This window comes from Triticum dicoccoides, chromosome 3B (assembly GCF_002162155.2).
Source record: "Triticum dicoccoides isolate Atlit2015 ecotype Zavitan chromosome 3B, WEW_v2.0, whole genome shotgun sequence".
Classification (NCBI taxonomy): domain Eukaryota; kingdom Viridiplantae; phylum Streptophyta; class Magnoliopsida; order Poales; family Poaceae; genus Triticum; species Triticum dicoccoides.
Window position 1 is genome coordinate 575,657,868 of NC_041385.1, and position 24,020 is coordinate 575,681,887.

Genomic DNA, 24,020 nt, shown 5'->3' on the forward strand with positions numbered 1-24,020 from the left:
GTTCATCCCAGAGGCAGCATCGATCGGCTTCAGTTAGCAGCAGTAGCGAAGGAATCGCTCGATCGGGTTCAGTTAACAGCCATCGATCGATCGCTTGGGTTCAGTAACGCGTAGCGTGCAGTGCAATTGCTCGGGTTCAATTAGAGCCCAACGCCTCGCTCGGGTTCTGTTAGAGCCAACACCTCGCACACGCGCGCGTACGTGTACGAGAGAAACGCGCATCTCTCGGCCCCCGACCGCCCATAGTTACCGGGAACTCCCCGAAATTTTCCTCGCCCTCGCTTCTACCACGGTTTTTCCCGTCATGGACGGCCCAAAGAATGTCATGCAGCTGCGTGTCCGGACCGCCCAGGACAAAAAGCCCATTTTCTGTCATGATTTTTTGTCATAGAAGTAGGAGCCCACCACATCTATGATGATACCGGGTTTTATCACAATTATCGTCATAGAAGTGTCATATGTATGATAGAAAAAAATCGTTCGGCCCAAAATGTCACGGATGTGTCTTTTTTTGTAGTGCCACTTCCGCCGTTCCTCCAGGAGCCCGACGTTCGGCGCCCTACGGTTGGGGCATCTCGCGGCTGCCACCACGCACTCCCTTCCTACAGGAGCACGCCCGACGGCCAGAGCATCTCGCGGCCACCACCACGTCCGCCCTTCCTCCAGGAGAGCAGAGCACCGTGACCCCTTCCTCAGCTCCCGTCCCTCCAGGAGCATCTCGCCGCTGCCACCACTTCCTGCAACAGCACACTACACACGGCACCATCTCTGCCACTCCCTCCTCCGGCAGCAAGGAGGCCAACTCTACTCCTTCCAGTGTAATGCAAATTGCAAGACTGGACTTTCTCATCCAGCACAGCAGCAGGGCATTTTTTCTTTCTTTTTACTATTTTTTTAGAATAGATGTTGCTACTCCTGCCCTTGGATTTAAGTCTAAATGTCTAATACATGTTGTTGCTGCCCTTTGATTTAAGTTGCTATAGATGAATAGATGCTGCAATTCTTTGATAATTTGGTGTTGTAGATTTGTAGAGCTTGTTGTGTAGTGCTGCTAATTAAGTAATAAATGTTGCTGCCATTGTGATGTTTGTAGATGTCTGCTTCTGGTACTTCAGAGGTTGCAAGTTCCAAACGTAAGAGAAACTCAGATGACATGGCTTGGGAATTTGCTATGTTGATTGATCCAGATGATCTGCAAAGATTCAAGTGCATTATTTGTGGAAAAGAGATGTCAGGAGGGGTGACTAGGATGAAGCAACACATAACTGGAATTAAAGGGACAGTAACAAGTTGTTTGCAAGCCACACCAGATCAGAAAGCTCGATGTAAGGCTGCACATGAGGCACCGAAGAAGAGGAAGAAGGAAAAGCAAAAACAAGAGGAAGAAGTAAGAGATTTGGTGACATAGAGGCCAATGAAAATGAGGATGGTCAAGCAGAGCTCAATGAAGTTGGCAAATGTGATCCAAAGAAGGGGCCTATGGATCAATATCTTGCTCCAATCGACCCTTCGATCCCGTTGAACATGATATATCTTGCTCCAATCGACCCTTCGATCCCGTTGAACATGATGAAATTTTAGCGGAATATTAATGATAGTGTTGATAAGGAGAGCAGCTACCGAGTAGGGCAATATTTGGCTAGATGGCTGTACAAGAAGAATGTACCCTTTAATGCTATAAATGATGATGATTTCAAACAGTTTTGTGACGCTCTTGGTCGTGATGGTCCTAATTGGAAGCAACCTTCACAATATATGATTCGAGAGAAGATGTTGCTACAAGAGGTGGAAAGGACTAGGGATTTGTTGAAGCCACATGATGTTGAGAGGGCGGATACCGGGTGCTCTATCATGACCAATGCTTGGACAGACAAGAAAAGGAGAAGCATCATAAACTTGTGTGTGCATTGCAAGTACTCATCATCTTGTGATGTCCTCCTTGGTGAAGATGCTTCCACAGCCCAAGATTGGATATGTGAAGATGCTTACATTGATGATGAGATGGGGGAAACTGAAGATGACGATGCAATGGAGCCTCGTAGAAGTCAAAGGGTGAGTGAACTACATGAAGTGGAAGAGTTTGTTTCTGATGATAAAGATGACATTGTGCCTATCAATGAGGATGAGATAGAGTTCGAGTCTGATGATGATGTGGTTGGGAATGGGATAGAAGAAACCACTAACAATGGTGAGGAAGACCGTATGCAACCTTGAATCCCATGCCAATGAAAATGTCTTATGCTTGCTAGCAGCCTAGTACTTTATTTTGGACTTTTGGTTGTGAGTTGTGAGAATCAGAGAGCAAAGGAAGGACTATGTGCTGATTGGCGTTTGGCTATGTGCTACTGCTAGCAAAAGCAAAGTAGCAAGAAACTATGTTACTTATGTTTTCTGGTGACCTTGTTAAACTTGTTTGAACTTTACACTATTCTGGACCTTCTTATGTATTTGCTTGCAAAGCAGCAAGACTATTATATGCACTGTTGTACTGTACTGCTTTCAACTATTAAGTGTATCTGCCATGTAATATTTATTATATATGCACTCTTTGAGACATGCAAAATCAGTACATGGGCTGCTGTAGTGTTGTCCTACTTACTATCATATGCACTGCTGTAGTATGAATTGCTGCCCTATTTGAATTTTGGAACATGCAAAAAAAGGGCATGTGCTATTGTTACATATTGATGTAGTGTTCTGTAGTATTGTAATATTTAAAGGCATGCTGTTTTACTGAAGATTGTATATATTTTTATCTTATCAGTGCTTGAAACCTATGACTTGTAAAAATAACTGACCGATAATAGTCCACCGATAAAATCGATTAATCATCTGATTTCCCGATTAATCTCTTATATCTAGCCGACCGAGACGATAACGATAAGCGATATCCCAAACAGTGGTTGGAAGCAAACGTTCGGTTTACGTGGAGTCGTATCAGTGGCAGATAGGACTTGAGAGAATATTGAACTTACCTTTAGCTCCTTGTGGGTTCAACACTCCATACTTATCACTTCCACCTTTGGAAATTGCTATGATGATTCCCTGCACTTGGGGATTATCATGGGTCTGTAATCTGAGGTTTATCCTCATTGCTGCACACAAGAATTATGTCCTTGATGCACCACTAGGTGATAGACTTATTGTAGTAGCAGATGCAGACGTTATGAACGTTTGGCTAGCTCAATATGATGACTACTTGATAGTTTAGTGCACCATGCTTTACGACTTAGAACCGGGACTTCAAAAACGTTTTGAATGCCACAGAACATATGAGATGTTCCAAAACTGAAATTGGTATTTCAGACTCATGCCCATGTCAAGAGGTATGAGACCTCTGACAAGTACTTCGCCTAAAAGATGGAGGAGAATAGCTCAGCTAGTGAGCATATGCTTAAAATGTCTGGGTACTACAATTGCTTGAATCAAGTGGGAGTTAATCTTCCAGATAAGATAGTGATTGGCAGAGTTCTCTAGTCACCATCACCAAGTTACTGGAACTTCGTGATGAACTATAATATGCAAGGGATGAAAAAAGCGATTCTCGAGCTCTTTGTGATGCTGAAATTGACGAAGGTAGAAATCAAGAAAAAGCATCAAGTGTTGATGATTAAACAAAACCACCAGTTTCAAGAAAAGGGTAAAGGGAAAGAAAGGGAATTTCAAAAAGAATGGCAAGCAAGTTGTCACTCCTAGGAAGAAACCCAAAGCTGGACCCAAGCTTGAAACTGAGTGATTCTACTGCAAAGGGACTGGTCACTGGAAGCAGAACTACCCCAAATATTTGGCGGAGAAGAAGGATGGCAAAGTGAACAAAGGTATATTTGATCTACATGTTATTGATGTGTACCATACTAGTGCTTGTAGTAGCCCCTGGGTATTTGATACATGTTCGGTTGCTAAGATTAGTAGCTCAAAATAGGAGTTGCGGAATAAATGGAGACTAGTTGAGGGTGAAATGACGATGTGTTGGAAGTGGTTCCAAGATTGATATGATCATCATCGTACACAACCTATACTTTCGGGATTAGTGTTGAACCTAAATAAATGTTATTTGGTGCTTGCGTTGAGCATGAACAAGATAGGATCGTGTTTATTGCAATATGGTTATTCATTTAAGACCAAGAATAATTGTTATTCTGTTTACATGAATAAAACCTTCTATGGTCATACAACCAATGTTAATGGTTTATGGAATCTCAATCGTAGTGATACACATATTCATAATATTGATGCCAAAAGATGCAAAGTTGATGATGATAGTGCACCATACTTGTGGCACTGCCGTTTAGGTCATATTGGTGTAAAGTGCATAAAGAAACTCCATGCAGATGGACTTTTAGAATCACTTGATTATGAATCATTTGATACTTGCGAACCATTCCTCATGGACAAGATGACTAAAACTCCGTTCTCCGGAACAATGGAACGAGCTAATGACTTATTGGAAATAATACATACTGATTTATCCGGTCCGATGAGTGTTGAGGCTCGTGACGGGTATCGTTATTTTCTAACCTTCACAGATGATTTGAGCAGATATGTGTATATCTACTTAATGAAACACAAGTCTGAAACATTTGAAAAGTTCAAAGAATTTCAAAGTGAAGTGGAGAATCATCGTAACAAGAAAATAAAGTTACTACGATCTGATCGTGGAGGTGAATATTTGATTTACGAGTTTGGCCTTCATTTAAAACAATGTGGAATAGTTTCACAACTCACGCCACCTGAAACACCACAGCGTAATGGTGTGTTCGAACATCGTAACCGCACTTTATTCGATATGGTGCGATCTATGATATTTGTTACCGATTTATCACAATCGTTTTGGGGTTATGCATTAGAGACAGCTGCACACACGTTAAACAGGGCACCATCAAAATCCGTTGAGATGACACCGTATGAACTGTGGTTTGGAAATAAACCTAAGCTGTCATTTCTTAAAGTTTGGGGATGCGATGCTTATGTCAAAAGCCTTCAGCCTGATAAGCTCGAACCTAAATCGGAGAAGTGCGTCTTCATAGGATACCCAAAGGAAACAATTGGGTACACCTTCTACCACAGATCCGAAGGCAAGATCTTTGTTGCTAAGAACAGAACCTTTCTAGAGAAGGAGTTTCTCTCGAAAGAAGTGAGTGGGAGGAAAGTAGAACTTGATGAGGTAATTATACCTTCTCTTAAATAGGAAAGTAGCTCATCTGAGAAATCCGTTCCCGTGATGCCTACACCAACTAGAGAGGAAGCTAATGATAATGATCATGAAACTTCAGATCGAGTTGCTACAGAACCTCGTAGGTCAACCAGAACATGATCCGCACCAGAGTGGTATGGTAATCCTGTTCTGGAAGTCATGTTACTTGACCATGACGCACCTACGAATCATGAAGAAGGAGTTCTGCCCTGTGTTGCAAGGTGTAAAGTTGAGTAAGACTCAAAACCTGACCACAACAGAAAATAGAAAGAGAATGAAAGTCATTACCTATGCCTTAGCCATAGGTTCTGTAAAGTATGAAATGTTGTGTACCTGGCCTATTGTGTACCTTATCATGAGTTTGGCAAGGGGGTACGATAGTGATCCAGGGGTGGATCACTGGACAACGGTCAAAGTTATCCTTAGTTACCTAAGAGGACTAAGGACATATTTCTCTGTTATGGAGGTGATAAAGAGTTCGTCGTAAAGAGTTACGTCGATGCAAGCTTATACACCGATCCGGATGACTCTGAGTCTCAATCTGGATACAAATTGAAAGTGGGAGCGATTAGCTAGAGTATCTCCATGCAGAGCATTGTAGACATAGAAAATTTGCAAAAAACATACGGCTCTAAATATGGCACACCCGTTGACTAAACTTCTCCTACAAGCAAAACATGATCACACCTTAGTACCCTTTGGTTGTTAATCACGTAGCGATGTGAACTAGATTATTGACTCTAGTAAACCCTTTGGTTGTTGGTCACATGGCGATGTGAACTATGGGTGTTAATCACATACAGATGTGAATTATTGGTGTTAAATCACATGGCGATGTGAACTAGATTATTGACTCTAGTGCAAGTGGAAGACTGAAGGAAATATGCCCTAGAGGCAATAATAAAGTTCTTATTTTATATTTCCTTATATCATGATAAATGTTTATTATTCATGCTAGAATTTTATTAACCAAAAAACTTGATACATGTGTGAATACATAGACAAAACACCATGTCCCTAGTATGCCTCTACTAGACTAGCTCGTTGATCAAAGATGGTTAAGTTTCCTAGCCGTGGACATGTGTTGTCATTTGATGAATGGGATCACATCATTACGAGAATGATGTGATGGACAAGACCCATCTATTAGCTTAGCATAATGATCGTTCAGTTTTATTGCTACTGTTTTCTTCATGTCAAATACATATTCCTCAGACTATGAGATTATGCAACTCCCGGACACTGGAGGAATGCAAGGCAGTGCTATCAAACGTCACAATGTAACTGGGTGATTATAAATATGCTCTACAGGTATCATAGAAGGTGTCTGTTGGGTTGGCATAGACCGATATTAGGATTTGTCACTCCAAGTATCGGAGAGGTATCTCTGGGCCCTATCAGTAATGCACATCATATGAAGCCTTGCAAGCAATGTTACTAATGAGTTAGTTGCAGGATGATGCACTATGGAACGAGTAAAGAGACTTGCAGGTAACGAGATTGAACTAGGTATGAACATACCGATGATCAAATCTCAGGCAAGTAACATACTGATGACAAAGGGAATAACGTATGTCGACATTGCGGTTCGACCGATAAAGATCTTCATAGAATATCTGGGAACCAATATGAGCATCTAGGTTCCGCTATTAGTTATTGACCGGGGAGGTGTCTCGGTCATGTCTACATAGTTCTCGAACCCATAGGGTCCGCATGCTTAATGTTAGATGACGATATGTATTATATGGGTTATGTGTTTTGGTGACTGAAGGTCATTCGGAGTCACGGATGATATCACGGACATGAAGAGGAGTCCTTCTCCCTGATTTTTTTTTCTCCCCGAACAAGAATATATGGAGTTGGAGTTGAGGTCGATGGTGCTCCAGGGGACCCACAAGGTAGGGGGCGCGCCATAGGCGGGTGGGCGCACCCTCCACCCTTGTGGACAGCCGGTGGGTCCCCCTCTGTTGATTCTTTTGCCAATATTTTTTATTTATTACAAAAATATTCTCAGTGTAGTTTCAAGTCATCCCAAGAACTTTTATTTCTGCACAAAAGTAACACCATGTGAATTCTACTGAAACCGGCGTCAGTACGGGTTAGTTCCATTCAAATCATGCAAATTAGAGTCCAAAATAAGGGGAAAAGAGTTTGGAAAAGTAGATACGATGGAGACGGCAGAGTGCCAAAATAGGGTCTAGATTGGTTTTTCATGGCTACAGTGGCTTGCAGCGATGGAACTGCCGATCTATGGACTCCCCTAGGGTTTTTGGAATATTTAGGAATTTATAGGGCGAAGAGGCGGTGCACGGGGGCTCTGAGGTGGGCACAACCACTACAAAAAAATACACTTCCGTGATGATACGTGTTTGTCATAGTAGGTTGCGTTTTTTGTCATGCATGTACATCCATGACGATTTTATGACAAAATTAAGATAGTCATACCTGTGCTGTCGTAGAAGTGTTCCATGACATTACCAAAATTATCATCACGGAAGTGTCCACTTCCATGATGATAAATCGCGCGTCATAGAAGTGCTTTCGTCAAGGGTGGCCGACACGTGGCATCCACCGTAATGGAATGCCGTTAAGCTATCGGGTCTGGTTTTGGATCCGATAACCCGTTAATAGCCCCGACCAATGGGGATTTTCCACGTGTAAAATCATCAGTGGCTGGAGGAAACATGTATCGGCTCACCGTTGGAATAGATGTCATCCACTCATTGGACCGAACGCGCCTATGATATGGCAACACGTGGCACGACCCAACAGAGGCCCATTCTTGTGAAAAGGTCGGCCCGTTTGACTTGGTCAAAAGGTGTCGGGCCGGCCCACGGAAAGCCTGTTAACGGCCTATTTGCATATAGCCCATTTACAGCCCGCTAACCTAGGGCCCGTTACGACCTCTCCGAATTAGTCCCAGTAGCGTCGTCTGGGCCGTCCAATATGATTCCAGCCCATTTTAACTTCCGACCCATGTGTGTCCCATGACTTCTTTCGGCCCATATGAGGCCCTTTGTAACTCTTGGCCCATTAACGACCCGTGGTGAAACTAGCCCGTAATGAACAGTGTATCACTTTATACCCATTAATGACCCGTTATTACATTGGGCCATTTCCAGCCCAAGTTATCTTCCGGCCTTCTCAGGGCCCATTGATTCTTGGGCTCATTTGCAGCATTCGGTTACATACGGACCGTTACTGTCATTTTCTGCTTGTGGGCCAAATTCAGCCTGTCGTTACAGTCGGCCCGTTTGTGGACCTTTAATACGTTGGGCCGTTTTCATGTCAAAAAAAAACCCGTTCGGCTGTTTTCATCGGGTTATCAAATACGGCCTATTAACGGCCCGTTATGGTCCATGAATAGTATGGCCCATGATTGACGAAATAATAATACGCCCCGTAGAAGGCCCATGGATCCTATGGCCCATATGAGGCCCATGGATCGTACGACCCATAGAAGGCCCATGGATGGTATGGCCTGTAGAAGGCCCATGGAAGCTACGGCCCGTTGAAGGCCCATGGATCCTAAGGCCCGTATAGAAGGCAAATGGATCCTACAGCCCGTATAGATGGCCAATGGATCCTACGGCCCGAAGAAGGCCCATGGATCATACGGCCCGTAGGAGGCCCATGGTTACAACAGTTCGTGTGTTGCCATGATTATTTTGGCCTAGTTACCAAAAATAGGCTATTGTGGCCACTAGAAAAACACAGAAAAAGAACTACAGTGACTACAAGCAAACAACTAAACAAGACAATAAGGAAATAAATAAGCATGCAATTAACGCTAGCCTATTACCGCTATTACACATATTACTTAAAGTTCGCCACCAGTGCAAATATAGCGAACAAAGCAGCATATTACATACACTAGCCGTCAAAATTGGCCACCAGTGCAAATAAACACGGCAGCAAAACAAGAGCATAACTGAAACAGCTTCAGAAGAGCTCAAGAAACGTTATCCTTGGTATCCACCATGCTGACAATAAGCTTAATGTCGGTGTCAAAACCGGTGGATCTTGGGTAGGGGGTCCCGAACTGTGCGCCTAGGCAGATGGTAACAGGAGACAAGGGACACGATGTTTTTACCCAGGTTCGGGCCCTCTCGACGGAGGTAAAACCCTACTCCTGCTTGATTAATATTGATGATATGGGTAGTACAAGAGTTGATCTACCACGAGATCAGAGAGGCTAAACCCTAGAAGCTAGCCTATGGTATGATCGTTGTTCGTCCTACGGACTAAAACTCTCCGGTTTATATAGATACCGGAGAGGGCTAGGGTTACATAGAGTCGGTTACAATGGGAGGAGATCTTCATATCATATCGCCAAGCTTGCCTTCCACGCCAAGGAAAGTCCTATCCGGACACGGGACGAAGTCTTCAATCTTGTATCTTCATAGTCCGGGAGTCCGGCCAAAGGTCATAGTCCGGCCATCCGGACACCCCCTAATCCAGGACTCCCTCAGCAGCCCCCGAACCAGGCTTCAATGATGATAAGTCCGGCGCGCGAGTTTGTCTTCGGCATTGCAAGGCGGGTTCTTCTCCAAATTCCATTTACCTGTCGGATAGTGTCTGGCTTCTAGTGCGTGGTGCTCTCCTCAGCTTCTGTGCCCAATAATGACCATCTTCCATGTGTCAAACGAATGTGAAAAGCCAGGTTTTTTTTCATTTACCCCCCCCCCCCAGCCGCGTAAATGAGCCGCCCATAAAAGAGACGGGGCTTTAGATCCAATTCACACCACCTTCCCTCCACGAGTATTCATCAGAGCGCTTTCGACAGAGATCAATTCCACCATGGCCGGTCGAAGCAGCTCCTCCTCTCGCCTCTCCAGCCCTCGGCCCGGAGATTGGGAGCGGTGTTCCGTCCCACATAGCAAGCTAGTAGTGCTTCAATCCAAGGGGTTCCTCCCCCCAGCATATATGGTCCCAGGTCGAGCCGGGATTGCCACGTATAGCGGCAGAGAGCAGGCGGAGAGCGTCCCCAATCCCTCCCAAGGAGAGCGGGTATGCCTAGTCCCTTATTTAATAAGAGGACTCAGATTTCCAATTCATCAGTTTCTCCGAGGGCTACTGGAGTTTTACAGCCTCCAGCTACACAACCTCACGCCTGCCTCTGTACTGCATATTGCGGGCTTTGTGGCCCTCTGCAAGCTGTTTTTGGGCATCGAGGCCCATTTCGCGCTATGAAAGAGGTTGTTCTTCCTTGTGCCCCGCTCTTAGGAGGGGTCAATTTATCAGGTGGGTGGAGCCGAACTATGGCGCATCGCTAGGACCGAATATCTATCCGGAACCCCAAAGAAGGCGTCCGAGGACTGGCCTTCGGAAGGGTTTTATATAGACGACGTCCCCCTGCCGGACCCTGTACGGATCGGCCTCCCTGAGTTCAATAACGCTTCGTTGAAGAAACGCCTGAGCTGGCGCCCACGGAACCCTCAGAGGGAAACTGACAGGGACGTCCTTTACCTGATGAATCGGATAAGGTTGTTGGCTCCTTCCAGGCTGACCATGATCGAGGTCATGGCCACATGCATTATGCGGGGGGTGCAGCCGCTTCAGTACAGAGGCCACCCCATGTGGGATTTCAATGGGGAGGATGACGCCACCCGGTGCGGTCGCAAGGGGCCGGATTCGGCTGCCACTCTAACGAAGATCTTATCCGCTTTGTACAAGGGAGAAGAAGAGGAATTCCTCCGTGTCAACCCACGGGGCGGATTCTCCATGTACAGTCCTCCAAGCTGGGTGAGCGAACATTTTCACTTGCCTACCTGTTTTCATATTCCCATAATTGAGTACTTAGTCTAGCAATTTTAACACATGAGCTGCGCCAGACTATGAAGGAGATAAACAGCCCTCCTCCACAACCCGAGGACCCGAAACGGTCCCTCGACCCGGACTCCCAAGAGGACCCGGACTTATGTGTGGAGCTAATTGATGGGGTGTTTCATCAATTGAGTAAGGACAATACTTTAGTGGCCATTACGGCCGACTATCCTGGACTACTTCCAGCCTCAAAGGTAACCGAGACCGAAGTCCCGGTACTTTAAAGAGGATCCATCTATGCTTTATTCTAATTGTCGTAAACCAATAGTGTTTCGTTTTGCAGGGGAAATCCTTGAGGCGGAGGGCCGAGCCCGCGGCGGGTAGCCAACAAGGGCCATTAAAGCCAGGCGGGGTAAAAAGGAGTGCGGATGATCGAGACTCCAGCGCAATGGTACGGCGCGCAACTTTAATGCCTAGGGTTTATGCCCTTAAGTCATACTAACGCTCATGCTCTCCTCGGGAAGAAGAGCGCCCGCCGGACTATATCCACCGGCCAGACTGCAAGGCCGGGTCCGGAAGCGGAGGCGAACATGGCATGCGCACCGGATGTTCCTCCGACAAAGGACGCGGGCGGGCTATCTGCCACCCATTCAGAGGTGGAGAGTGCCATGAACCACAGGCGTTGCCGGACTGCTCTTTGTGACACATGTTTTTCCCAAGAGGTGTTGGACGCCTTTAATACAGGAGATGCGTACCTCCGTGCCGCTCAAAATGGTCTAGCCAGAGCCACAGAGAAGTATGTGAAAGACATACGGGTGAGTAAATCTGATGGTTATATATGTCAGTAGCCCCCGAGACTTGAAACATTTAAGATAACTGATTTAAGGATCATATGTTATGCAGGATCTTACAAAAAAGAACACGCAACTGTCCCAGGAGCTGGAAGAGTGCAAGGCCCAACTCGAGGCTGCACTGGCCGCTTTAGAGAATGCCAAGGGGACCCCTCAGGTAATATATGCTTCAAAAGATAATTCTGTTGTGAAGTGCGGCATGTGTGCAATTCTGACAATAACAGTGCAGATGGGGCCGGAGTGAATCCGGACAAGCAACAACTCCTGCGCCAGTTAAAGGCCGGCGAGAGCGTGCTCACAAGGGTGAGGCAAGAGAAGAACAAGCTTCAAGACGCCAATACCCAGCTGGGCGAGGAACTAAAGGATGTTCGTGCTCAACTGTCTTATTCCGTAAAGGAGAATTGGCGACTTCGACGCGGCATTTTTAGTAAGTGCTTGAACGAATCTTCGAAAAAAGAGTTCGGCGAGGAAGTCGATTGATAGAGCTAATATGCTGACAGATCGTCCTGCGGAGGAAATGCCCGGTTCAGCGGGGGACCTTCTTCCCGAGCTGTTGCAACTGCACGAATGAGTTCGGCAAGCGATGCAAGGCGTCGTCCAGGCTATGTGGCCATCCCTCTCCATGCCCGAAGGCCTTGGAGAGCTTGCAGAGAAGCTGAAGGGAGTGCGGCAGCGCTTCCGATTATGGAAGATATCGGCGTGTCATCAAGGTGCCAGGGAGGCCTCGGCCATGGTGAAGACTCGGTACACGAAGGCTGACCCGAACCACATGGCCGAGGTCGGCCCTGTTGGGCCTGACGGAAAGGAGATCCCTGTCAGTTTAGTGTATGGCCAGGTAGAGATGGCTGCCAAGTATTCCCAACAGGACTGTAAATTAGACAGCCTGTTGGATGGTATTGAACAAGAATATACCTAGTCAAATTGACTATGTAATTTAAAATGACATGTAAAATTCCTTCTAGCCGGATTGTAGATCGTTTGTCATTGCGGACCTTTTCGCTTCAACCTCTGGACCCGATAGTCCGGAGTGTGCCTGAATACCCTCTCAGTTATGTAAGAACCGGGGCATGCATGGAGACCAGGCGTAGGGGTCAGAAGTGCTTTAGCAGACAAGTGCCCAACTAGTTATGTTATATTACATGGTTAGTAAGAAACATCTTCCAGGGAGAATATTTCCGTTAGGGGTTCCTTTCCCTGAGAGGCATGCCCTAAAGTGCATGTCCGGACTGCGAAAAGAAAGCAAAAAAGCATCTGGGGGCAGATAAATAGACAAATGAAAAAAATCATCTTTTAGTTCACCGACCGAATATTCCCTTAAGAACGCTAGCTTTTGGCTTCACCCAGTCTGAGGTACACATCCGGCTGACCCGGCAGTAACAATCGCAGAGGTGCTCCCTTTACCACCTAGCCGAACAAACGGGAACGTAGGGGTAAGCACAGGAGCCAGGCAACCCAGCTTGGGCAAAACTTAAGTCATATCGATGCATATAATGGTGTATAAAAGGTTCATGCGGAAGTGTCACACATGTTTTGGGCATGAGGCCCGTTTATATAAACTTCTGATAAAGAAGCCCCCAGGTATAATGAGCGCGGGTGGCGCGTCAAGTATGTGCGAACAACGCGCAGGCAAGCCCCTAAAGGCTTGGGAGAAAAAAGGGAGGGAGAAGGAGAGAAATACTAGGCAGCTAATTTGAAATAAATAAAAAAAGGGACAGAGGAAGGAGACGAACACAGAGTCAGGCGCTAGGCATAGAATCTTCGTAGGCGTGCTGCGTTCCATGGGTTCGGCTCGAGTCAGTTGTCCAATGCGTTTCGTAGACGGTACGCTCCACCAGTTAGGACTTGGTTGATTATGAATGGACCCTCCCATTTGGGCTTTAGTTTGTCCTTTTTCTTGTCCGGCAGGCGTAGAACTTGTTCACCAATGTTATAAGTTTTGGCCCGTACTTCTCTGCTTTGATATCTTTGAGCCTGCTATTGATAGAATGCGGAACAGGATTTTGCCACGTCGCGCTCCTCCTCCAATGCGTCCAAGCTGTCCTGCCGATCGAGCTCGGCTTCTCTTTCTTCGTACATGCGCACGCGAGGTGAGTCATGAATTATGTCGCAGGGCAGGACTGCCTCTGCGCCGTATACCATAAAAAATGGTGTGAATCCGGTAGTGCGATTCAGCGTGGTCCGCAGCCCCCAAAGTACGGAGTCAAGCTCCTCTACCCAGTGTGTGTTAGATTCTTTGAGGGATCGCACTAGTCTGGGTTTGATGCCGCTCATGATGAGACTGTTGGCTCGCTCGACTTGACCGTTAGTTTGTGGGTGATAGACTGAAGCGTAGTCGAGCTTAATGCCCATGTTTTTGCACCAGAGTTTAACTTCATCGGTCGTAAAGTTTGTGCCGTTGTCAGTGATGATGCTGTGGGGGACGCCGTAACGGTGTACAACCCGGGATATGAAGTCTATCACCGGTCCAGATTCGGCCGTCTTTACAGGATTGGCCTCTATCCATTTGGTGAATTTGTCCACCATGACCAGTAGATATTTTTGCTTGTGGGTTCCTCCTTTAAGGGGTCTGAGGGAGTTCCAGACTAGGGGGTGTCTGGATAGCCAAACTATCATCATCGGCCGGACTCCAAGACTATGAAGATACAAGATTGAAGACTTCGTCCCGTGTCCGGATGGGACTTTCCTTGGCGTGGAAGGCAAGCTTGGCGATACGGATATGTAGATCTCCTACCTTTGTAACCGACTCTGTGAAACCCTAGCCCTCTCCGGTGTCTATATAAACCGGATGGCCTTAGTCCATAGGACGAACAACAATCATACCATAGGCTAGCTTCTAGGGTTTAGCCTCCTTGATCTCGTGGTAGATCTACTCTTGTAACCCACATCATCAATATTAATCGAGCAGGACGTAGGGTTTTACCTCCATCAAGAGGGCCCGAACCTGGGTAAAAACATCATGTCCCTCGTCTCCTGTTACCATCCGCCTAGACGCATAGTTCGGGACCCCCTACCCGAGATCCGCCGGTTTTGACACCGACATTGGTGCTTTCATTGAGAGTTCCTCTGTGTCGTCACCGATAGGCTCGATGGCTTATTCGATCATCAACGACGATGCAGTCCAGGGTGAGACCTTCCTCCCCGGACAGATCTTCGTATTCGGCGGCTTCGCACTGCGGGCCAATTCGCTTGGCCAGCTGGAGCAGATCGAAGGCTACGCCCCTGGCCGTCAGGTCAGATTTGGAAGTTTGAACTTCACGGCTGACATCCGCGGGGACTTGATCCTCGGCGAATTCGAGCCACAGCCGAGCGTGCCGTACTATCACGATGAGCATGATTTAGCTCTGCAGCCGGACAGTACCCTGGAGGCTGCACTCGAACCCGCTCCGATCTTCGACTCGGAGCCGGCTGCGCAGACCAAGGATGGATGGCTAGACACCACCTCGGGGGCTGCAACCTCTACGGCGATAGAGCCGAACACCGATCTTGTCCCCCATGAAGCTCGTGACTCCGAGGTGCCGGACTCCTTGCCGGACTCCGGACCTCCCGCGCCCCTCCAGTCGAATCCGATTGGGCGCCGATCATGGAGTTCACCGCGGCGGACATCTTTCAACACTCACCTTTTGGCAACATCTTGAGTTCGCTAAAGTACCTCTCGTTATCAGCAGAGGCCTGGCCGGACTGCGGCCAGGACGGTTGGGATGCGGACGACGAAGAAATTCAGAGCCCACCCACCACCCACTTGGTAGACACTGTCGACGACCTAACCGACATGCTACATTACGACTCTGAGGACATCGACGGTATGGACGACGATGCCGGAGACGACCAAGAACCAGCGCCTAACGGGCGCAGGAAAGCCACCCCATCCCACAACGTATGCATGGTGGACACACCAAAAGGAAGCGACAATGAGGAAAAACGGGACGTGGCGAAGGACAACTCCCCCAACAGACAAACAAAGCGGCGACGCAAGCGCCGCCCGAAGACCGGCATCGACAAAAACGATACCCATATGGACCCGGCCCTAGAGCAGGGCGAAGCAGTGGGCGACGCACACGTCAACAAGCAGCCAGCCGGACATGAACCGGACAAGCAACCCATCCCCGACGAAGATGATCTCACATCACCAGAGCATACGAATCACCATAATAGGCTCGTCGCCACTGCAAGAAGTTTGAAGAAGCAAAAGCGGAAGCTCAAAACAACGGAAGACGCACTCAAAATAAGATGGAGCAAAGTACTCAACACCGCAGATAAATATGGCACTAGTCACCAGACAAAGAGCTACCCGAAGCGCAAGTTGTTGCCCGAATTTGACGAGGAGGCCTTCGAGCCCCGCAGTCAAAAAAGAAAGGGGACGCCTGGCCGGATAGACGACCAGATGACAGGCCAAGAGCAACACGGGGCGCCACACACAAGCCGGCACATGATCAGCATAAAGATCTTCAGAAAAAGGATAACCCGGCCAGGTCTATCTATGGGCCAAAAAAGAAGACTCCAGGAAGTAACACAACCAGCCGAGCATTTGAAGACAACGGCACACCCAAATACAGGGGCGCCGCACACCCACTATGTTTTACCGACGAGGTACTGGATCATAGATTTCCAGCGGGATTTAAACCCATAAACATAGAGGCATACGACGGAACAACAGACCCCGGAGTCTGGATTGAGGATTATATCCTACACATACACATGGCAAGAGGAGACGATCTCCATGCCATAAAATACCTTCCCCTCAAGCTCAAAGGGCCGGCCCGGCATTGGCTTAAAAGCCTCCCAGAAAATACGATTAGGAGTTGGGAAGAGCTTGAGGATGCGTTTCGAGCAAATTTTTAGGGGACTTATGTCCGGCCTCCGGATGCAGATGATTTAAGTCACATAACTCAACAGCCCGGAGAATCAGCACGCAAATTCTGGAACAGGTTCCTCACTAAAAAGAACCAAATAGTCGACTGTCCGGACGCTGAAGCCTTGTTAGCTTTCAAACACAACGTCCGAGACAAATGGCTCGCCACACACCTCGGCCAGGAAAAACCAAGAACAATGGCCGCACTAACAAGTCTCATGACCCGCTTTTGCGCGGGGGAAGACAGCTGGTTGGCTAGATGCAGCACCAGCGACCCGAGTACATCAGAAATCAGGGATGGAAACGGGAAATCACGACGCGAAAAAGATCAGCGCCGGAACAAGGAGAATGGCCCAAATAGTACGGCGGTCAACGCCGGATTCAAAAGCTCTCGGCCGAACAATAAAACACTGCCCTTAAAGGATAATAGTGACGAGTTATCCAACCTCAACAAGATTCTGGATAGACTGTGTCAAATACACGGTACCTCCGGGAAGCCTGTAAACCATACCCACAGAGATTGTTGGGTCTTCAAGCAGTCCGGCCGACTTAACGCCGAACACAAAGGGCTCGACACACCAAGCGACAGTGACGAAACCCAAAAGCAGCGCTCCGGAAACCAAAAGACTTTCCCATTAGAAGTCAAAACAGTGAACTCACTTCACGTGATAACACGCAGCGCGGCCCCTGCTATACCAGGACACCGTCCGCAGACTGGGGATAGAACCCACCAAAATTCGTTATAGCAGCACTTCCTTCAAAGGAGTGACGCCAGGCCTTTTTTAGCCAATTTTACAGGCTCTGTACCACTAGGGGTCGTGTTTGGTTCATCCGACAACCTCCGTCGTGAAAAGCTCACCCTCCATCGCCCCATTTAGCAGTAGCCCTTAAGCACTACTGGGGCGTGCAGCTTTCGTCCGCTTTCATGCAATACCGCATTACGCGTCTCTTACGCTTAAAAATGCCCGGTCCACGTGGCATATTCTTAAAAACTCCAGGTGTCTCTCGACCATGGAGAATGTGCGGCTGCCTAGACAGCCACACATTATTCTGACCTTGCAGGTGAAAGCCCCTAAAAACAGGTCATTTAGACCTCGGACATGGTTAGACGAGTCCGGCAAGGGGCTTCCCAGCCGCATACCCCCTTTTTTTAGGGGGCCGCGCGCGTAAATGATGAAAGCCAATAAAGCTCAACTTTCTTCATCTTCCAAATTATACTTTATTTTGATACACTTTTTGCACGATATTTCTTAGAAACTAAGTCCTTCTCTTTTACAGATGAAGCACGTGATATACCCGTCCAGGATACAGCACAACGGAGACACAGGCGCAGACGTGCAGTAGGGACCCGTTGCAAGGATTCTTTTCATATTAAGACCCTGCGTAAACCTTTCTCACTGTCTCTTGTTGATACACATCCCCCGGTTTCCTACCAGAGCCGAGGAGGAGGCTGGCGTTTTGGCATCGGCCGCGTCAGAAGTTCCCGCCTGTACCTGGACACTAGGGGCTTAGGGCTTTATTCTTCCCGATATCATAAAGACCGAACACCTCAGGGAGTGTTTGGCGTCTCGAGTTAGGCCTTATATGCATCAGCTCCGAATCATGTCTTTGGTCAAATGTTGGGTTTGCCCGGCTCCTGTGTTTTGCTGCCTTACGTTCCGTATCATCGGCTAACGCGGCACCAGGAGAACTACTGCGATTGTGCCCCGGTTCGGCCAGGAGAGCACCTCAGTAGAGAAAGCCGAAAACTGACTGTCATGATATAGCGAGAGACTGGTCAACCACTCGATCGACCATTGGAATGTTTAGAATTCCTCCGCTTTGACGAAGGACCGCTTCCCGGTCAGGCACATACGCTCCCCAAGTTCGGAGAAGCGCGGTGCCATCAGGGGCTATATAGTAGACCCACATTCGAGCTCCTATGGCTAAGTGAAAGTGATAAAGCATTATAGTCCGGTTGCCTAGTTTGCCATGCTATCACCTCCTTAAAAGGTCCAAGACGTTGGATTAAGTGTGAAAAAGCATTTTTCTTTTTGCAAACCCCCCCCCCCCCCCGCACCATGTGCGTGGGGGCTGAAGCCAAAGACCGCCATCTTTCAGATTATACATACATATACGGCCGCATAGGAGATAGTTCAATACTTGAACACACAAGTATAAAAAGTCATTGCATTATAAACATGATCTTAGAAATCATACATGTCATTCAAACATAACATCTTTCGAGCACCACGACTCTATTATACGAGCGCCCTGCAGGACTTCCTCAAAGTAATGCTTGGTGGGGAATCGTCTTTTGTCCGAACCCCGGGATGCAACAGCGGTGGCATCCATCTTCGCCCAGTATGTTTTACCATGGGCGAGAGCCATCCGCGCACCTTCTATGCATGCCGACCGCTTCATCGCCTTAATATGCGGCACTGCCCCAAGGAATTGCTGCAACAAGCCAAAATAACTCTTCGGCTTGGGGCTTTTCGGCCACAGATGAGTTACCACATTTGTCATGGCCAGTCCGGACAATCTATTCAGCTCAGCCCACTCAACCAGCCGATCACTCAATGGAAGTGGACGCTTCGGACTATGGAATTGAGACCAGAAAAGCTCTTCCATTTCATGATCCTCCTGGCTTCGAAAGTGCACGACTGCGTCAGCCGCACTCGCCGCCAAGTCCAGATAAGGATCCTCCGCACCGTACAATCGGCCCAGCTGAGCATACTTCGGATCCATGAACTTCCTACCCAACATAAAGGGCTTTCCAGCCACAATGTCTCCGACCTGACGCATTTCCTCCTTCATAGCCCGCATCGCACTACGGGCATCCTTGGCTTCGGCATCGGCCTTCTTCAGGTCCTCTTGCTCCGCTCGGTGTTCTCCTTCAAGAACCTCCAGGCGGTCGGTAGCAACTTTTAATTTCATGGCCATTCCAGCCATCTCCTCCCTGCTTTGGCAGTGAGCAGCCTTCTCGGCTTCTAGCTCTTCCGCTGCCTTCAAGGCAGCCGCCTCGCTTCTTCTGGCTTGCTCCTTGGCCCGACCAAGTTCTGCTCGAAGGTCTTCCATAGCAGCAGCACCATCTGCATCAAGCATACAACTTGTAAGGAATGGGCATCAGCTCCCTTACTAGGCGACCGCGGCGCAATCACATACCTTGTGACTCATCAAGTCGTTTATTGACCAGCGAGATGTCCGCATCTGCAGCGTCGAGTTGCTTCTTCAGCTCGGCGAATCCATCCGTCCGGCTGGCCACCGAACGTTCCGCCACCTGCATAGGAAAGGCGACAGTTAATAACCGAGATTATGATCCTAGGCACACTGCCGTTTTCGACAGCATACCAAGTCTCAGGGGCTACTATACAGGGCGCACTTCTTGTGCAAAACTGTCAACAGGTATGTCATTTTTTGCGTACCTCAAATCCCGTCAGTAAACTTCTGACGGCCTCATACAACCCGCTTTCGGCGGACGAGATCCTCTCAATCACATTACCCATTAATGTGCGGTGATCTTCTGAGATGGACGCCCTATTAAGCAAATCCTGCAGCTCCACCATCCGTAATCCAATGGGTGCCGAACTCTCCGGCCCCGCCGGACTTGGGGAGACCCTCCGCGACGACACCTCAGGGTCGTCCGCCCCGTGCGATGGGGCGGCAGATGGAGGCATTTCGCTCTCCATCATCTCCGAACGAAGGTCTACCGAAGATGAGCTATGCTGAGATGGGCTGAGATCCGAACTACAAGGTAAAAACTTCGGTTACCTTTAGACATTAAGCAGGGGTGTCTAATAATTATAAAATCCCCCTTTTTACTTACGGCTCGTTAGAGGGCTGATTCCTCGAAGGAGACAGTACGGCCCGGGCGCTTTCTGGCACAGGACCTTCCGGTACAGGTTTCTTTCCCCGCTTTGAGGCCTTGGCCTCCGGGTCTTCGGAAGCATTCCACTTCTCCCCCTGGAAGGAGGGACTCTCGATTCCTCCCTTACTAAACGCCCCCTTGGCAGAGGTGACAGTTTCCCCGTGTCCCCCTTCGCCCTCATTTGAAGGTGCAACCTTCAACATTTTGATTAACACGGGATCCTGCGTGGTCTCAGGGAGGGGGCCGGACACCGTATCAGTTTTGCTTGCGCTATCCACTCCTGTCCAGGGATAGCTGGTTAAAAGGCAAGCTCATGATAAATAAATGGATGGTGTGTCCGGACACAGGGCTACGTACTTGAGTATCCGGGCGATTGCAGCTTAGGCCAGCGTCCTCGGTCAATTCCGGATGCGTCTCTTGCAATCTGAAGAACAGTTTATACATCTTCATGGGAGTCAAACCCATGAAGTGTTGAAGAGCTCGCAGCCCCTCCGGATTAAATTCCCATAGGCGGAGGGGGCGACATTTGCAGGGCAGAAGGCGCCGGATCAACATAACCTGCACCACTGCGACCAGATTGATCTCCCTTTCTTGGAGGACTCGAATCCGGTCCTGCAACAGGGGGACGTCTTTGGCCGATCCCGAGTCACGCCCCTTGTTGACCCATGACGTCAGCTGCTGTGGAGGGCTCGAGCAAAAGACGGGCGGCGGCTTTTGCCTGCTGCCCCGGGGAGCGGTGATATGAAACCACTCCCGTTGCCACAAGCCGATCTCCTCCTGGAAAGAGCCCTTGGGCCATGGAGCTTCGGCCCTCTTGCTTATAACCGCCCCTCCGCACTCTGCCTGACGCCCCTCAATCATCTTCGGCTCAACGTTGAAGGTTTTGAGCCATAAGCCGAAGTGAGGGGTAGTGCGGAGGAAGGCTTCACAAACGACAATGAATGATGAGATATGGAGGATGGACTCCAGAGCCAGGTCGTGGAATTCCAGCCCATAGTAAAACATGAGCCCCCTCATGAAGGGATCCGTCGGGAAGCCTAAACCCCGACGGAAGTGAGACATGAACACGACAATCTCGCCAGGCTTGGGAGTTGGGATAACTTGCCCTCGGGCAGGCAGCCTATGCGAAACCTCATAGGTTAAATACCTGGCATCTCTCAGCTTTAGCATGTCCTCCTCCGTGATGGAGGAGGGCATCCACCGGCCTCGTAGATCAGGACCGGACATTGTTGAGGATCGAAGGTACCTGAATTCGGAGCCCTGGGAGTTGGAACTCAGGGAGAGGGGCGGATTCGATAGAAGATTGAATAAAAAGAACGGGCCTTGGTCTCATTATAAAGAGGAAGAATACCAAGAGTCGTTCCCGTGACTGTTTGGAACCCGCCTTCGATGGAGGGGGCGTAGCAATGGGCGCGGTTGGTTTACCCACGTCCGTATTGATGGGAATCCCGGAATCAGGGGAACACGATCTCTGCTTCGACAGGACGTGCCAAGGAAACCGCTTCGCTAAACGCGCTGAAGTGGTACAATAAAAACGTTTCAAATAAAGGCTTGGTTGTGGTGTGACGTCACGCCACGGAATACATCAGCAGATTGAACTTGTGTGAATATTATTCTCTCTACGGTGGTATGTGGAAATTATTTTGCAGAGCCGGACACTATCCTGGTGTTCACAATCTTCTATAAATTATTCGGAGGAGGAACCCGCCTTGCAATGCCGAAGACAATATGCGCGCCGGACTCATCGTCATTGAAGCCTGGTTCAGGGGCTACAGAGGGAGTTCCGGACTAGGGGGTGTTCCGATAGCCGAACTATCATCATCGGCCGGACTCCAAGACTATGAAGATACAAGATTGAAGACTTCGTCCCGTGTCCGGATGGGACTTTCCTTGGCGTGGAAGGCAAGCTTGGCGATACGGATATCTAGATCTCCTACCTTTGTAACCGACTCTGTGTAACCCTAGCCCTCTCCAGTGTCTATATAAACCGGATGGCCTTAGTCCATAGGACGAACAACAATCATACCATAGGCTAGCTTCTAGGGTTTAGCCTCCTTGATCTCGTGGTAGATCTACTCTTGTAACCCACATCATCAATATTAATCGAGCAGGACGTAGGGTTTTACCTCCATCAAGAGGGCCCGAACCTGGGTAAAAACATCATGTCCCTCGTCTCCTGTTACCATCCGCCTAGACGCACAGTTCGGGACCCCCTACCCGAGATCCACCGGTTTTGACACCGACAGGGTCCAACCATGTCAAGCCCCCAGACCACAAAAGGCCAGGTAATGGGTATGGTTTGTAGGCGGTAGGCGGCATGTGGCTTTGATTAGCGAATAATTGGCAACCGACGCATCGCTGGAATAAGTCCTGAGCGTCTGCCCGGGCCGACGGCCAATAAAATCCGGTATGGAAGGCCTTGCTCACAAGGGCTCGGGCTACAGCGTGGTGCCCGCCGAGTCCGGCGTGAATTTCAGCCAGAAGGTTCCGCCCTTCCTCTTGGGAGATACATCTTTGAAGGACTCCGGTGGTGCTTTTCTTATAAAGCTCTCCTTCGTGGACTTTATAGGCTTTTGATTGCCGCACTATGCAGCGTGCCTCATTTTGGTCCTCGGGAAGTTCCTGCCTAGTTAAGCAGGCTAAGAATGGTTCTGTCCACGGGGCAATTACTGCCATTATTATGTGGGCTGAGGGTGTGACTTCATTGACGGAGTCTTCAGTTGTGTCTGGGTGTTCGAGGTCAGGTGATGCGGCCAGGTCCGGATTGTGATTTCCGGATTCCCCTTCCCACTGTACGGATGGCTTGAATAGCCTTTCCAGGAAAATGCTGGGGAGGGGGACTGCATCGCGCTTTGCGCCGATGTGTGCCAGGACGTCTGCTGCCTGATTGTTTTCCTAGGCTATATGGTGGAATGCCAGCCCTTTGAACCGAGCTAACATATTTAGGACGGCGTTGCGATAAGCTGCCATTGGATCTTTGGCATCAAAGTCCCTGTTTATTTGGGATATCATGAGGTTCGAATCCCCCCGCACCTCTAGGCGTTGAATGCCCATGGAGACTGCCATCCGGAGGCCATGTAGCAGGGCCTCATATTCGGCTGCATTGTTGGAGTCTGTATACATTATCTGGAGTACATATTGAACTGTATCTCCTGTTGGGGACGTCAAGACGACACCGGCCCCCAGACCCGCCAGCATTTTGGAGCCGTCGAAGTGCATGGTCTAGTTGGAATATGTGTCGTACTCTTTAGGGAGTTCGGCTTCAGCCCATTCAGCGACAAAGTCGGCCAAGGCTTGCGACTTGATGGCTCGCCGTGGTTTATATGTTATGTCGAACGGGAGGAGCTCAATGGCCCATTTGGCAATCCGGCCTCTTGCGTCGCGGTTGTTTATGATATCATTAAGAGGTACTTCGGAGGCTACTGTTATCGAACACTCTTGAAAGTAGTGTTGTAGCTTCCGGGATGCCATGAACACTGCGTATGCTATTTTTTGGTAATGCGGGTACCGGGA